Raw genomic sequence first — 16,071 nt, 5'->3', positions numbered from 1 at the left:
TATGACCATGTCACTCCTCTGCTCGGCCCCTCAGGCTGATGAGTGGACACAGATGTGCAGTCTGATAGAAGAAATAAGACCTCATGTTAGATAGATCAGTTGGGTGACGACAGTTTACAATAATCTATTACATATTTCAAAATAGCTAGAGAATAATACTAACGTTCCTAGCATAAAGAAACAACAAATATCTTAGGTGGAGGCTATCTCAGTTACACTGATTTGATCTTTACAAATTTTATGAATGTATTAAATGGCTACATGGACCCCAAAATATGTACCTTAATTATGGATCAATAAATTTTTTTAGATAAAAAAAATTCACTGGCTTCCCCTCCTCAAAGTAAAAGCCAAAGTGTTTACAGAGACAGACTCAAACCTTTGCAGCCACACCTGCTGTAACGCTGACCTCACGCTAGGCACAGCCCCTCTGGCTCCCTCCACTCTGGCCACACTGGAGACTTGGCCGCTCCTGTAACAGGACAGGCATCCCCTCTCCTCCCTCTGCCTTTAACTCTCCCTGGATGCCTGTACGGCTCCCTCGCCTCATCTTCTCCCCAAGGCCTTTTCTGAGCAGCATCAGCAAAATCTTCACAGACACCCACAGCACTGCCTTCCCCATCCCTGCTGAACTTCTATTCATATATGTGTATATGTCATACATAGCATATGTTTATGTATTCACAGATACACTATATATTTTTGTTTGTTGTATTCATCTTCTGACTGTCCTCGTTGGAACCTAAGCTCCGTGAGAGCGGTGCTGTATTCATTGTCTGACTGTCCTCGTTGGAATCTAAACTCCGTGAGGGCAGTGCTGTATTCATCGTCTGACTGTCCTCATTGGAATCTAAGCTCCGTGAGGGTGGTGCTGTGTTCATTGTCTGACTGTCCTCGTTGGAACCTAAGCTCCGTGAGGGCAGTGCTGTTTCGGTCCACTTTGTTTGCTGCTCTATTCTTATCACAACAGTAGTGGGGGGTTTCTTGTTTGTTTTTTCTTTTTCTGTGTTTTTAACTTTTATTTCAGGTTTGGGGGCACATGTACAGATTTGTTATATATTAATAGGTCACCTACGTGTCACAGGGCTTTGATTACAGATAACTTCATCACCCAGGTAATAAGCACAGTACTCAAGAGGTATTTTTCTCTGATCCTCTCCCCTTCCCACCCTCCACCCTCCCATAGACCCCAGTGTGTGTTATTCCCCTCCTAGTATCCGTGTGTTCTCCTTGTTGACCTCCCACTTGTAAGCAAGAACACGGAGTATTTGGTTTTCTATTCCTGTGTTAGTTAGGATAATGGCCTCTAGCTCCATTCATGTCCCTGCAAAGGACGTGATCTCATTGTCTTTTATGGCTGCATAGTATTCCATGGTGTATATGTACCACATTTTCTTTATCCAGTCTAGCATTGATGGCCATATAGGTTAATTTCATGTCTTTGCTATTGTGAATAGTGTAGCAATGAACATTCGCATGCATGTGTCTTTATGGTAAAATGATTTATATTCCTTTGGGTATGTACCCAATAATAGGATTGCTGGATTGAATGGTAGTTCCGTTTTTAGCTCTTTGAGGAATCACCAAACTGCTTTCCATAGTGGCTGAACTAACTTGCATTCCCACCAGCACTGTATAAGCATTCCCTTTTCTCCACAACCTCACCAGCATCTGCTATTTTTTGACCTTCTAATAATAGGCCATCTGACTGGTGTGAGATGGTATCTCATTGTGGTTTTGATTTGCATTTCTCAAATGATTAGTGATGTTAAGCATTTTCTCATATGCTTATTGGCCATATATATGTCTTCTTTTGAAAAATGTCTGTTCATGTCCTTTGCTCACTTTTTAGTGGGGTTGGTTTTTGCTTGTAAAATTGTTTATGTTCCTTACAGGTGTGGGATATGAGACCTTTGTCAGATGCTGAGTTTGCAAATATTTTTTTCCATTCTGTATGCAGGTTGTCTGTTTACTCTGTTGTGTTTCTTTTGCTCTGCAGATGCTCTTAACTTTAATTAGATCCTGTTTGTCAATGTTTGTTTTTGTTGCAATTGCTTTTGGCATCTTCATCTTGAAATCTTTGCCAAGTTCTATGTCCAGAATGGTATTTCTTAGGTTATCTTCCAGGGTTTTTATAGTTTTGAGTTTTACATTTAAGTATTTAATCCATCTTGAGTTAATTTTGTATGTGGTGTAAGGAAGGGGTAGGTCATTCAGGAGTAGGTTGTTTAACTTCCATGTAATTTTATGATTTTGAGTGATTTTCTTTGTATTTATTTCTATTTTTATTGTGCTGTGGTCTGAGAGTATGGTTGGTATGGTTTCAATTTTTTTTTTTCAAATTTGCTAAGGATTGTTTTATGTCTGATTATGTTGTTGATTTTGGAGTATGTGCCACGTGGTGATGAGAAGAATGTATATTCTATTGTTCAGGGGTGGAGAGTTTTGTAGATGTCTATGAGGTTCATTTGGTGAAGTGTTGAGTTCAGGTCCTGAATATCTGTGTTAATTTTCTGCTTCAATGATTTGTCTAATACTGTCAATGGGATGTTGAAGTTTCCCACTATTACTGCATAGGGATCTAAGTCTCTTCCTAGGTCTCTAAGAACTTGCTTTATGAATTTGGATGCCCCTGTATTGGATGCATGTATAGTTAGGATAATTAGGTCTTATTGAATTGAACCATGTACCATATAATGCCCTTCTTTTTTTATCTTTGTGGTTTAAAGTCAGTTTTTCTTTTTTTTCTGAAATTAGGATTGCAACTCTTGCTTTTTTTCTGTTTTCCATTTCTTTGGTAGATTTTTCTCCATCCCTTTATTTTGAGCCAATGGATGCCACTACATGTGAGATGGGTCTCTTAAAGACAGCATACCATTAAGTCTTGTTTCTTTATCCAGCTTGCTATTCTGTGCCTTTTAATTGAGGCATTTAGCCCATTTACATTCAAAGTTAGTATTGATATGTGCAGATTTGATCCTGTCTTCGTGTTGTTAGCCATAGACTTGTTTGTGTTGTTGCTTTATAATGTCACTGTTCTGTGTATTGAAGTGTTTTTTCAAATTGGCTGGCAATGGTCTTTCCTTTCCATATTTAGTGCTCCTTTCAGGACCTCTTGTCAGGCAGGTCTGGTAGTAACAAATTCTCTCAGCACTTGCTTGCCTGAAAAAGGGACTTATTTCTCCTTCACTTATGAAGCTTAGTTTGGATGTGAAATTTTTGGTTGGAAATGTTTTTCTTTATGAATGTTGAATATAGGACCTCAATCTCTTCTGGCATGCAGGGTTTCTGCTGAAAGGTCCACTGTTAGCCTGGTGGGGTTCCCTTTGTAGGTGACCTGCCCCTTCTCTCTAGCTGCCCTTAACATTTTTCCTTTCATTTTGACCTTGGAGAATCTGATGATTGTGTCTTGGGGACGTTCTTCTTGTGTGATATCTCACAGGGGTGCTCTACATTTCCTGAATTTGAATGTTGGCATCTCTAGCAAAGTTGGGGAAGTTTTCATGGATGATATCCTGAAATACGTTTTCCAAGTTGCTTGCTTTCTTCCTGTCTCTTTCAGGGATACCAGTGAGTTGTAGATTTGGTCCCTTTACATAATCCCATAAGCCTTCCTCGGAGGCTTTGTTTGTTCTTCTTCATTTTCTTCCTTTATTTTTGTTTGACTGAATTATTTCAGACAGCCAGCCCTCAAGCTCTGAGACTTCTTCAGCTAGGTCTATTCTGCTTTTAATACTTGCAATTGCAGCATTTAATTCTTGTAGTGTGTTTTTAAGCTCTATCACATCAGCTTCCTTCTTTTTTATAATGGCTACTTTGTTCCTTTATCATTTTATTGTGATTCTTAATTTCCTTAGATTGGGTTTGATGTTCTCTTGAATCTCTGTGATCTTTGTTTCTATCCATATTCTGAATTCTATTTATATCATTTCAGCCATTTCAACCTTGTTAAGAACCCTTGCTGGGGAACTAGTGCAGTCGTTTAGAAGAAAAAAGGCACTCTAGCTTTTTCAGTTGCCAGAGTTTTTGTGTTTGCTCTTTCTCATTTGTGTGGGCTGATATGTCTTCAGTATATGAAGTTGATGTCCTTTGGATGTGTTTTTTGGCTTTTTTCTTCTTTGAGGTTCTAGGGGGTTTGATTATGGTGTAAGGTGGGTTCAGTTGACCGGCTTCAATTCTAGTCTGCTCCTGGGTCTCTGAGGAGCCCCCTCTGATTACTGTTTTCCTGCCCATATTTGTTTTGTTCAGTATTCTGGTCCATGAGCCTCCCTCAGGCAGGAGCCACAATTGGCAGACAAGCCCTATACTTGCCAGGTTGGTCCTAATCTGCTGCCCATATGCTCCCTGGGGAAATATGGGGTTGTGCCTGCCTGTCTTTAGAGCTCAGGCGGAAACAGGACTGCTGTGTTGGAAGCTCTCTGGGTGTGACACGTCTGGCTATGGGAGGCAAGAGAGGGTGGAGTTCCCTGCCCACACATCCAGATGTTGCCAGAGCAACAGGAGGCTGTGTCCCTTGGCAAATTTAGGCAGAAGTAGGACCATTGAACTAGAAGCTCTAGCAGGAGTGGCTTGCCTGGTTACCAGTGGCAGAGGTGGGTAACAATGCTTGCCCTGCCCTCCAAATGCTTCCTGGGACCACAGGAGACTGCACCCACTGGCTGAGTTCCCACAGAAGCAGGGCGACTGGACCAGAAGCTCTAGCAAGCATTGCCCTCCTGGCTGTCAGTCAACACTAGTGTTAAAAGAAAAATCTTAAACAAATTAAATTTAACAGAGTTTAATTGAGCAAATAATGATTCACAAATTAGGGAACCCCAGAATCTGAACAGGTTCAGAGCGACTCTGGAGCTGTCATGTGGTCAGATAACATTTATAGACAGAAAAAGGAAAGTGGACCACAGAAAACAGAGTGAGGTGCAGATGCAGCCAGATTAGTTACAGTTCAGCATCTGCTGTATTTGAACATGGTTTGTGGTGTTGGCTACCTGCAGTTAGGTTACTGTTCAGTAGGCATGGAGAAACCTTTGGGCCAAACTTAAGCTACGTGTGGCAGCTTTAGGCTAAACTTAACACTAGGCACGTAGTAGGTGGTTAACAAATGTTTGCTGTCAGCAAACATTTGCTTAAATATGTTTGACAGCAAACATTTCTTGAGCAACTACTATGTGCCTAGTGTAACGTTTGGCCTAAAGCTGCCTCATGTAGTTTAAACACTGAAGGGAAAACATAACTACATTACTCAAGGTTTCCCTGGGGGTGTAATACCTGAAGGATGAATTTGTGCCAAGTCTGCCCTGCTGGCAGAGGGAATGGCATAAGGAAGGGAAATAGGAGGCGGTTCTTTCTGCAGGTGGACACATCTCCAGCCTCCAGGAGTGGCCATGTGATTCAGGGTGGCCAATCAGAACATGGCAAATTCTGGACCTGCCATTGGCTCAGGGAGAGACACATTATCCAGTCAGAGCCAATGAGATGCAAGCTTGAGACTTGGGCAGGAACTCTTGAGAAAGAAATGTTTTTCCTGCCTTTGTTTCTGAGAATGATTCATGAAACCACCCTTGGAAATATAGAGGGTGCAACGAGAAATGAAAGACCTCACAGCATTTATTTCACATCCACCAATAAGCCTCAAAGCCCGATGCACAACTTAAAAATCAAAACCCACGGCTCACACAGTTGTCATTGTGGTGCTCTGTGAATCACAGATGTTGACAAAGAGTCACCTGGTACGTGTGATGTTTTGGTGTCATTTGGAGGCTGTTAAGAAAGGAAGCCAAGGGATTCTCAGAGATGTGTCACAGCCACCTGTGCAGCCCCTGGAAAGCCTCTGAGCAGAGAAGGTCTGCCTTTAAAGGCCCCAGTCTTTTTATTTTTATTTGCTTTCTCTTCTTTCCTCAGCCAAAAGCCCAACAGGCTGGTGTGGGCTTCCCCAGCCACATCAAAACCTCCTCTCAGGAAATCCACTGAAAACTCATTCACGTTGAATTGTAAATTGCATAAAGGCATGCTCTCTTCTGCCTCCCAAGGATGCTCGTTTTTGTTTTTGTTTTTTTTCAAGAAGGCAACAGGTCCCCAATGAAAGCATTTCAGATGTTTGCAATAATATACACTGTGATTCTCAGAGGTTGGAAATAATGGAAAATGCCACCTACATCAACAACTTAAAAAAAATTGTCACATGATTGAAAAGTCCAGCTTGGGGCTAGCTTAGGGTGTTCTATTTAGAACTCCAAAATATATCACCGGAACATCCCCTCTCTTCCTCTCCCTCCCTCCTTCTCTCTCTTTCTCCCCCTACCCCCACTCTTTCTCTCTTTTTCTTCCTTATAGACACTCTTTCTTCTGTATGAGTTTCATTCTCACAGAGCTGTCCTTGTGGGAGCAAGATGGATGCCTCAGAACTGGTTCACATCCAATAGAAAAGAGTATTTGTCTTCTAGGACATTCCTGTGTAAATCCTGAGATATGTTCTTATGGGACCTATTAAGGTCACCTTATCCTTGAGCCCAGCACTGCAGCCCAGGGATCCAAACATACTGGTTGTCCAAACCCTAAATCATCTCAAAGCACATGAACTCAATGAGGAGTTTGGGGAGTAGGGTCCCCCAGGGCCAACCTGTGTATTGTCACTACAGAGAAGGGCAGTGGACTCTCTGCAGCAAAAGCAACCCATGTCCCCTGCAGCCACTTAGGAGTGGGATAGCCTCGGGATTGGGGACATTGTAAGAACTCACAGATCAGCTGGTGGGAGAGCCGCTCTCTCCTAAAGCCAGCCACACTTCACACACTAGGAGGAAGATTAACTTGGGCTCAAGTATTACTCCTGAAAAATTTGCTGAGGTTTTTGTTTTTGTTGTTGCAACTTACAGGCTCAAGTGTTCATTAACAGGTCCTGAATAAACCAGTATCCACCAAATATTTCAGAAATGTCCACTGATAAAAATCAAAGGGGGCTGTAGCCCTACCTGATTACAGCTGCTCTTGGTGAACCTGCTTTATTATACAGCATTTCAACGGCATCAACATCCACCCTTGCTTCTGCACCAGAGACACACACCAGTGGAAATCAGGTGTATAAAGCTTAACACATTCTCCTAAGGTGGATCAAAGTGGAATCTTTCTTTCTGTGAGTGTAGCAAACTGCTGTGAGGAGAAGGAGTGTAATTTCGGGGATGGGAGCACAACACTTAACAAGCTCAGTAAACAACTGGGAGGAAGAGACGAGTGGAAAATCAGAGAAGCTCTTCTGCAGCTATTTTCAGCATCCCTGGTGGAGTGCTTCAGTGTTGGGGCCTGAATGGCCTGGCTCCTCTTCCAGCAGCCTGTTCCTGAGGAGAGGAGAGCAGTGGGGAGCCGGCTCCCGGCAGTTCTCTTTCAGCAGTCCAGTTGGACACCCGACCACCTGCGCAGCCACAGGGGCAGCCCCCAGGAGGCAGCTTCCTAAATAGTCCCTTCTTTTTTTCTCCACCTGCAGATCCTATAACTCCCGATCAGCTTTTTTGTCCCCACCCCAAGAGTTTAGCCAAATGGCTTCAAATATTCAGCTAAGGAATGGAGAAGTTGCAGGGATTGCGCCTCCTCACTGATCCCTGCTGCCTCCTTTGAAGACTTTCCCTGTGTCACCTGCGGGGAAGAGTTCTCAGGGAGCAGACTGGCCACATAACAATAGCATCCCCCGTGTATGAGCATGATACCTTTGATGCACTAACACAAGAGATGCACTTTTGGTTAGTGAAGGAGTATCTCTGAGGCTCTTTTATTTGGCAGGAGTAATGGATTAGACTGACCTCCCAATAGACACTTTCTTCAATCCATCATGTGGCAAAGGGTGGTCATTTTGATAGTAATCCTTCAATATTGGAAAGGACTCCATAGCTGCAGAGTGGGAGTGACCACCTGTGGGATACAGGGATTGGCCCTGTTGGTCCCCCCTCCATCCAGTGGAGATCCAAGTGGATTCGTGGCAGGGAGAGTTAGGGGAAGATAAAGATGAACAGTATCACATAAACTTTGCATACTCACCTGGCATTATTATTGATTTTTAATCATGGCATTCTATTTGGACAGCAAATAGTGGTGATTCTTTCTTAAAGTTGACTTCCTAATGTTAGGATTTTTGTTATTGCTGGATTAGGAGTTGATATGGTTTGGTTGTGTCCCCACCCAAATCTTATCTTGAATTGTTGCTCACATAATCTCCATGTGTCATTCAAGGGACCCAGTGGGAGGTAATTGAAACATGGGGGCGGGTCTTTCCCATGCTGTTCTCATGATAGTGAATAAGTGTCATGAGATCTGATGGTTTTATAAAGGGCAGTTCCCCTGCACAAGCTCTCTTGCTTGCCACCATGTAAGACATGTCTTTGCTCCTCCTACACCTTCTGCTGTGATTGTGAGACCTCCCAGCCATGTGGAACTGTGAGTCCATTAAACCTCTTTTTCATTATAAATTACCCAGTCTCGGGTATTTCTTTAGAGCAGTACGAAAATGGATAATACAGGAGTAAATATATTGGTTTTGAGAAAACAACATTTCTGGTTCCTATCTGTAGGTTCATCTTGTAAGTTGTTCTTCCACTATATCAATCTGTTTCTAAAACCTAATGTGTGATTTTAGAATTGTTAGTGGATTATTTCACTCCTGATGCAGATTAAAAGTAATTAGAGTTAGCCGAGTGTGGTGGTTCACACCTGTAATCCCAACAATTTGGGAGGCCGAGACAGGTGGATCACTTGAGCTCAGGAGTTCGAGACTAGCCTGAGCAACATGGAGAAACCCTATCTCTACCAAAAATACAAAAATTAGCTGGGTGCACACCTGTTATCCTAGCTGTTAAGGATGCTGATGGAGGAGAATTGCTGGAGCCTGGGAAGTCGAGGCTGCAGTGAGCCATGATGGCACCACTGCGTTCCATCCTGGATGACAGAGCGAGACCCTGTTTCAAAAAAAAAAAAAAAAAAAAAAAGTAGATGGACGTGTTATAGCAATAAGAATAGAAATTGTGATGTTTTAATACTTATTGGATGCTTACTTCATAGCAGGTAAGCATTTGCTTCTTTAATCCTCACAGCAACCCCATGAAATAGATATTTTTATCAGTTATAGTTTAACACATATATTTTCTGTTTTAATTTTTATCTTATTATAAATTAAGAGTTTATAATTATATATATTTATGGAGCACAAAGTGATGTCATGATTTATGAAAAAAATGTGAAATAATTAAATCAAACTAACATATCTTTCACTTCAGATACTTATTTTTTGTAGTGAGGACAGTTGAAATTTACTCTCTTGACACTTTTTGAAATGTACAATATACTATTGTTAACCATATTGTCCACACTGTGAGATAGATTTTTAAAAAATAACTTATTCTTTCTGGCTAACTGAAGCCTTGTACCAAAGCCTCAATGTCTGTAATGACCATTTTACTCTGTGCTTTGATGAGATCCATTGTTTTAGTTTAGATTCCACATATAAGAACATGCAGTATTTGTCTTTCTGGGCCTTGTGTATTTCACTTAGCATAATGTTTTCAAATTTCATGCATATTGTCAAAAATGATACAATGTTTTTTAATGTCTGGATAGTATTCCATTGTTAAATGTAATGCATTTCCTTTACCCATCCATCTGTTCATGGATACTTAGGTTGATTCCATAACTCGGCTATTGTAAGTAGTGCTGCAGTGAACATAGGAGTGAGACATCTCTTTGACATATTAATTTCAGATCTTTGGGGTATATACCCAGAAGTGGGATTGCTAGATTATATGGTAATTCTATTTTGGTTTTTCGAGGAACCTCCGTATGGTTCTCCACAATGACTGTACTAATTTACATTTCCACCAACAGTGTACAAAGGTTCCCTTTTCATTACATCCTTGCCCACACTTGCTATCTTTTTAATAATTCTTAATGATTTTTATAATTTTATAATTTTAACAATTCTTAATAATAGCCATTCTGATAGATGTGAGGTGATATTAAAACCAAGGAATGGTTTTAATCTTCAGTCCATAATGATTCATGATGTTGAGCATTTTAAAATGTATCTATTGACTATTTGTAGCTCTTCTTTTGTGAAATGTCTACTCAGTTCCCTTGCTCATGTTTTAATTGGATTGTTTCCTTACTATTGAGTTGTTTGAATTTCTTATATATTTTAGATGTTAACCTTTATTGGATGTATGGCTTGCAAATATTTTCTCCCATTCCATGGGTTATATCTTCACACTGTTAATCATTTCGTTTGCTATGTAGAAATATTTATGTTTCATTCAATTTCATTTGTCTATTTTGTTTTTGTTGCCTGTACTTTCAAGGTCAAGTCCAGGAAATTATTGCTCAGACAAAACTCATACAGTATTTCCCCTGTGTTTTCTTCTAGTAGTTTTGCAGTTTCTGGTTTTGTGTTTAAGTCTTTATTTTGAGTTGATTTTTGGATGTGGTGTGTGATAAGGGTCCAGTTTTATTCTTCTGCATGTGGATATCCAGTTTTCCCAGTGCCATTTATTGAAGAGACTGTCCTTTCTCATTTTGTATTCCTGGAAGCTTTGTTGGAAATCAATGGACTACAAGCATGGATTCATTTCTAGGCTCTCTGTTCTGCTCCATTGAAAGTGGTATTATTTTTATCCTCATTTTTGGGGTGAGGGAATTGAGGCACAGAGAGTTCTGATGCATCATCAGAGATCACATACATGGTACCCATTTCCAACCCTTTTGTATCTTGCTCTATCACTCATCTTCTAGAATAGGGGTCAGCAAACTCTGCCTGCTTGGGGATGAGATTGGGCAGGTTTACCTGTTGAGTATTGTCTATGGCTGCTTTTGTGCTACAATGACAGAGTGGACATATAAAAATTATATAAAATCCAAAGTTCAGTATCCATAAAGAAAGTTTCATTGCCACACAGCCACACCCACTCATTTACATCTTGTTAGTGGCTGCTTTTACGTGACCAGGGCAGAGTTGAGCTGTTGTGAGAGAAATCATATGGCCTGCAGTGCTGAAAATACTTACCATCCAGTCCTTTGTAGAGAAAGTGTCAATCTCTGCTCATGGACTCTACTGCGCCTTTTCTTCACGGGTGGTGACTTACATGATTATTTACTGACACCCTACTTCCCCAGCCAAAAGTAACTCCTCCACAGATGTTTGCAATTCTTCTAACAAGACTTCATGACATTGGATTAGGCATTAATCTCTCCCTACAATCCTTCATTAAAGTTAATGCATTTCTAGGTGAGATTGTATATATCAATTCCTGGAAATTTTTGTCATAATGAATTGTTTAGATCACTTTTCTTTTTGATAGTCAAATCTGGACAAGCAGAGATTATACCTCCTGGGGAAATGGGAACACCTCAAAAAATGAGAGAAAATGGGTCAAAGATGGACCAACCTTACCCTATATCTTAGGTTAGTCTAGAACAGCATCAGCAAATAGACCTCACACAAGATACTCCTCCCAGTACCATACCCAGGGCAGACATCGCTAGTCAAATACACCACATCATTTTACTGTGCTGAGACATTGGTTGACAATCCCCAATACTGCCAATCATGGGCATCTTAGACCTAGAAAGAAACCACTTGACCTCCCCATGCTACCCCCCTTATATAGAATTTATATAAAGGATTTTGGAGAACATTTATACCGGGAATCACAAGCCCAGAAGAATACAAGAGGCAGGAGATAATTTAAATGAGTAAAAGCAATAAGGAATCATGAGGATTGCACAGACTGAGGGACACATGCCCTTTCTAGAGATAAAGCCACAACTACATCCTACCTGACTGTTGCTGCGTGAAAAGATTATAACATGTTGCTTAAGCATTTTAGCTCCTGAGTCAAATTGCATGGATTTAAATCCTCTCTCTGATATTTATAAACAACAACAACCAGGGCAAGATCCATAAACTCTCTCTTTTTTTTCTTTTTTTGAGTTGGAGTCTCTCTCTGTCGCCCAGGCTGGAGTGCAGTGGCACGATCTCAGCTTACTGCAGCCTCCGCCTCCTGGGTTCAAGCCATCCTCCTGCCTCAGCCTCCCAAGTAGCTGAGATTACAGGCATGTGCCACCACACCCAGCTAATTTTTGTATTTTTGGTAGAGACGGGGTTTCACCATGTTGGCCCAGCTGGTCTCAAACTCCTGACCTCAAGTGACCCTGCCCATCTTGGCCTCCCAAAATGCTGGGATTACAGGTGTGAGCCACTGCACCTGGCCCCCATAAACTCTTTTTTTTTTTTTTTTTTTTTTTGAGACGGAGTCTTGCTCTGTCGCCCAGGCTGGAGTGCAGTGGCGTGATCTCGGCTCACTGCAAGCTCCGCCTCCCAGGTTCGCGCCATTCTCCTGCCTCAGCCTCCCAAGTAGCTGGGACTACAGGTGCCCGCCACCACACCCGGCTAATTTTGTATTTTTAGTAGAGACGGGGTTTATAAACTCTTTATTCCTCAGTTTTTTCTGTTGTTGAATGGACATGATCCATTTAACATGACAAACTTTGATTCTAACAGCTTTTTAGTTCTGTGACCACAAAAAAACACATGTGGTTGCATTGGAAAATTAATCAATTAGAGTCACTTCAATTATGCGTAAATTCCCTTATAAGTAGGAATATGCCTTCAGCTATGTTCCTAATTTCAGGACTATCTGCACAAATCCTTCCCTGGTTTAATTATTTAGAACCAGATAAGTGGGTCAGGGTCACAAGGTAATATGAATTTCCTATGAGCTTTTCCTTGTTGCTTTTGAGCTTGTACCCCACCCCAAAATCCACTCCCCACCCAAGAGTCAAAGTGATCCTTTTAAAATATGGGCCACATCACATTATTTCTCCACTCAAAATCCTCCCGTGGTTTCTGTCTCCCACCCAGTGAAAGCTACGTTCCTTACAACTGCCTCTAAGGCCTGTTCCATCTCCCCACCCTCCCTCTTAGCCCCTACCATCCTCACCTCATTTCCTGCAACTCTCCTTCTGGCGACACTGGGCTTCTTGATGACTCTTGGAACCTCCCAGGCCTGTGCCTGCCTGGAGACCTCACCCTGCCTTTCTGCCGCCTACTGGATGCACGCAGCTCCCCCTCACTGTCTTCAGGTCTCTGCTCAAATCTCCCCAGTTTCAATAGAATTGCCCCACCTCTGACATTCCCCATCCTTCTTCCCTGCCCTATGTTTCTTCATAGAACTTATCACCAAAGCCTTCCTATGTGTTTTGCTTGTTATCTGTTCATTGTCCACCTCTACAAGGGTGAGGACTAGTTGGTTTTGATCATTACTGATTCCCCGGTGCCTGGAACAATGCCTCCTGCCCACTGGGCTATCAATATTTGTTGAAAGAGAGATCTTATCTAAGAAGTCACAGCGGATGCGGATGGAGAGGGCCATCTCTCTTGGTTGTCACATAGAGGATTCTGATTATCACGGGGAGGAGGAAGACTCCTCTCTTCAGTAGAAGAAAACATAGAAACAACTCTGAACATTTTCTTCATTTGGATAAGGAGACACCTGTATACTCACTGCACGGTAGATTTTTCCTGAACCTTCACATAAAAAAGTGAAAATATACCCTGGATGTTGGATGAGACTCCCTCCAAGCCCAAATAAAAATAAGTGGAAGTTTCAAGAGCTGAATTAATGGATAATTTTTTTTTTATTTTTATTGAACTTTTATTTTAGGTTTGGGGGTACACGTGAAGGTTTGTTACATAGGTAAACTCGTGTCATGAAGATTTGTTGTACAGATTATTTCATCAGCCAGGAAGTAAGCCAAGTTCTCAATAGTGATCTTTTCTACTCCTCTCCCTGCTCCCACCCTCCACCCTCAGGTAGACCCCCCAGGTCTGTTGTTTCCTTCTTTGTGTTCATAAGTTCTTATAGTTTAGCTCCCACTTATAAGTGAGAACATGCGTTATTCGGATTTCTGTTGATGGGTAACATTTAGGATTGTATTCAGATGGCTCTGTCAGTCCAGTTCAGAAAAGAGTAAACCTGTGGTGAGAATGGCTGCAGAGTTAATGTTCTGGACATAAAGATAAGAAAACAGGGGCGAGGTTAGGAAGAGAGGGGCCCAGCCCTAATTGCTTCTCCGTATTTTCTGTTTTCTACATGGAGAAGAACAAAATGGGACAGCAAATTAAAATTCTTTATCAGCTTAAATGAAAACAAGGAGCCATGGACCAAGGGTTCTTTTAACAGGTACTGGGTAGGTAATGAAAGTAAACCGTGAGGATTGCAAATGATTGCCTCCCAACCCCTGAAGGTCAAAATGACAAAAGTCAGGCTTTTGAGACCAAACAAGAGACATGGTCAGAAGAGCTTCAGTTTAAGAGATGTTCAAGAAAAATCTTCACTATAGGCAAATTTTACCTTTCTGTAGACTTTAGCTCTTAGGTAAAATGTGACTTCATCGCACTTAGCACACATTGTAGTCCTCAGTTATCCATGAGTGGGCACATCTGATAGCGTTGGAGGAGTTCAAGACTGGGGACATGTCTTACTCATTTCTTTATTCCTGGACTTACCAGAAGGCCTAGTATGTAGCAGTTGCTTAATAAATAATGATTTGTTGAATGAGTGAACAACACACCCATCTTTGTGTTAAAAATTGATAAGCATCCAATGAGATATAAAGTATTAGATCCTTCACTTCCCTTCTATGGTATTTCCAGTTAAACTGACTTTTTAACACACATACTTTGTGTTTAATGGGTTATTTTAGTAAAATTCGATTTGGGATGTGTTATTTGCAAAATGCTCTAAAGCATGTTGGGCAAGATACTATGGGTCAAGGGATTTGTAATGGGTGCCACCTGGTGGCAGCAGCCCAAATTGCAGGCATAGCACCTTCTGGATTTCTAACCTGCCTGTAAGGGTTAACGTGCTGATTCGCCTCCATTTCTGTGATGGAGAATTATTTACTTTTAGTTCTGTGACCACAGAAAAAAACATTGCTATGTGAAGAAGGAAAACATATTGGCAACAGCTGCATTAAAGCATGAGTTATATGCCATATGTCACCTTAAAACCTCTAACTAAACATGCAGGCAATTAAACACTGTATCATGTACAGATTGCATGTGATTGGCATAAAGCTGTTGTATCTTTTTTTTTTTTTTTTGAGACAGAGTCTCACTGTGTCACCCAGGCTGGAGTGCAGTGGCACGATCTCGGCTCACTGCAAGCTCCGCCTCCTGGGTTCACGCCATTCTCCTGCCTCAGCCTCCCTAGTAGCTGGGACTACAGGCGCCTGCCACCGCACTCGGCTAATTTTTTGTATTTTTAGTAGAGATGGGGTTTCACTGTGGTCTCGATCTCCTGACCTCGTGATCCGCCCGCCTCGGCCTCCCAAAGTGTTGGGATTACAGGCGTGAGCCACCGCGCCCGGCCTGTTATATAATTTTTGAAGCCCAACATTAGAATGGTAGTGTTGTATATAGTGATTTAGGATTTGAACCTCCTTTGGTGTTAAAACGAGGCACCCAGCTACCACCAGGCACATCACAGTTAAAATGTACCTGAGTGTGCAACATACCCGCTGTAATTCAAACCCCCCATCTGTGCCACAAAGTCTCACCAGTGGAGGCAGTGATAGATAATTAGTACCCAGCCAGCCCTGTCCTCTGATACAAGAGAACAAAGATTAATAAGAAGAGACAACAATGGCAAAAATATGTGAACAACCCTAAATTTGAGATTATATTTATCCAAAAGGGGTATTTTTCATGATTAGTCTTTCAGGGCTTTAAAGTTTCTGTCTTATAAGAATTTGCCACAGAATCTTGATTTCAATTTTAGAGTCAGTTACAGAAGCTTCTGCCATCTTTCCCCTCATGGGAAGGTCTTTGATCCAAGAAGAGAGGAAAAACAAGTATCACATAATGAGTGTGTGTGATCAAGATAAAAACCAAGCTCAAAGTTCTTCTAAGTAAAACTAGTGATGATACACTTCTTACTTTGGAGGTCATGGCTACAGTCAAGGAAGAGAATCAGTGGATTCTAAATTCCAAATGAGGACTTCTATTTGGATTCTGATGTTCCTAAGCAACAATTTCTCATGACA

At 41.5% G+C, this 16,071-nt stretch overlaps 1 protein-coding gene across 2 annotated transcripts in view; it reads left to right on the top strand.

Moving 5' to 3' along the window:
• The window catches only part of TMEM132D (transmembrane protein 132D), an 824,780-nt gene that overhangs the window by 693,451 nt on the left and 115,258 nt on the right, over positions 1–16,071 (top strand). The window lies entirely within an intron of this gene.

This window comes from Pongo abelii, chromosome 10 (assembly GCF_028885655.2).
Source record: "Pongo abelii isolate AG06213 chromosome 10, NHGRI_mPonAbe1-v2.0_pri, whole genome shotgun sequence".
NCBI classification, from domain to species: Eukaryota; Metazoa; Chordata; class Mammalia; order Primates; family Hominidae; genus Pongo; species Pongo abelii.
The sequence above is the reverse complement of the archived record's forward strand: the minus strand, read 5'-3'. Positions and strand labels throughout refer to the sequence as shown.